The sequence below is a fragment of the Chrysochloris asiatica genome, unplaced genomic scaffold (genome assembly GCF_000296735.1).
Source record: "Chrysochloris asiatica unplaced genomic scaffold, ChrAsi1.0 scaffold00023, whole genome shotgun sequence".
Classification (NCBI taxonomy): Eukaryota; Metazoa; Chordata; class Mammalia; order Afrosoricida; family Chrysochloridae; genus Chrysochloris; species Chrysochloris asiatica.
In genome coordinates, this window is record NW_006408541.1 from 19,511,000 (window position 1) to 19,512,839 (window position 1,840).

Below are 1,840 nucleotides of genomic sequence, written 5' to 3' on the forward strand. Positions count from 1 at the left end.
AGACACGTCACAAAAGACAACATTCATGTGGCCAACAAACATATTAAGAAATACTCAAGATCACTGGTCGTCTGTTATTGTTGTTAAGTGCCATGGAATCAGTTCCGACCCACAGCAACCCTGTATAGAGTTTCCAAGGAGTGGCTGGCAAGTTTGAACCACAGACCTTTCAGTTCAAACCAACCTTATGGTCAAGTGCTTGTTTTACAGCACCACACCATTAGAGAGGTGCAAATCAAAACAATAAGAGATTGGATGAAGAAGTAAGAGACGCTGGTAGAGCTAAGATCAGATAGTCACTCTGGAGAGACTTGGCGGATTCGGGTCGAGGTGGTTGCCATGATGGTCCAAGTGGAGTTGGTGGCTAACAGTGGCTATCGCTTCAAGTGGGCCATTGAGTTGAGCAGGTCTAGAGGAAGAAGCAGGGGCCGAAGTGACCAGGGCAGTGGCCATGGAGACTCCCTGTACCCGGTCAGTTACTTGGACAAGCAAGTGCCTGATTACCAGCATGCAAGAGAAACACTGCTGGGACACTGCCTTGGGTCTCTTTAAACAGATTCCCATGAACCTCTTCGTCATGTACATGGCTGACAATACAATCTGCATCTTCCCTACTATGATGGTGAGTATGATGGCCTGGAGACCTATTTAGGCACTATGGCCATTTCAACCACTTCCAAGATGTTAGGAAGTTCAAGACAAAAGTTTCTTCATGGTTGGTATATCTCATTGGGAACCTCATGGGTTTGGCACTGACTTTTTACAAGTGCCATGGTGTCCATGGGACTGTTGCCAACATATGCATCAGACTGGTTAGCCTTCATGGAGCTCACTGAGAGAATGGAGTTCATTGGTGGAGGACTGCTTTTGTGAACCTGAGAAAGAAGCATCTGGCACCTAAAGATTTCTATTTCATATATACTTCTTTAGGCCCAAGGGTTCCTCCTCAGTTTTCTCACCTCAAATATTACCACTCATGGAGAGACTAGGATGCTCCTGTATTGCTGGTGGGATTGCAAAATGGTCCAACTGCTCTGGAAAGTAATATGGCGCTTCTGCAGAAGGTTGGAAATAGAAATACCTTATGATCCAGCAAATTCTCTACTTGGTATTTACCCAGAAGAAATATGAGCCATGGAGAACAAACAAGATGGCGGATTGGATGGAAGTGCAGTAAAGGAGCTCCGCCAACAACAACACAGAATACCCAACCAAGCAGGCTCAGGGGCTGATCCCAGAACTCTGAATCACATATAAAGGAATATTTAGAAGGTTGGAAGATTCACAGCTGGGGGAATTTGTGGCAGAAGCAAGAAATCTATTGCTTTCTAGTCCAGGACGCTTGGCTGCTCCAGGAGCCGCCATCTTGGGTGAGACAACGTGGGGAAAGGATCAGAGCAGCCACAGACGCCTGGCAGAACCACTGAGATAAAGGTGTGGACATTCTTTTCTTCTGGTATCTGTTCATTGGTCCCTTGCTATCTGCGCACCTCCATTCTGGTCACTATAGGGGTGCCGGAGCTAGTGGGCACCTCAGCCCCACCTTCAGAGGGTTCTACTGTGCATGCGCACAGATCTCCTCGAAATTTAAAGAGACAGTTTCCAATTAAAACCAAACGGCCACAGCGAGCCCTGTACTGTTTCCAACTAGAAAAAAGGACTGAACGGGGATTGTGGAGCAGGACAAGCAGACAAAAGAGGAAATAGGCTGAAAATTAAATCCTAAGTTACGTCACAACAACCAACAGTGGTATTTTGAAACTTCTCAGGAAGAAGAGTGAAAAGGGAAGTCCATTCCCTGATCACATCTACCTGGAGGCATTCAGAAAGCATAAAAAAT

The 1,840-nt window shown here is 46.1% G+C and overlaps 1 pseudogene; it reads left to right on the plus strand.

The window, feature by feature from the left end:
* Positions 1-342: 342 nt before the first annotated feature.
* LOC102817834 lies at positions 343-873 on the plus strand (annotated as a pseudogene).
* Positions 874-1,840: the final 967 nt, after the last annotated feature.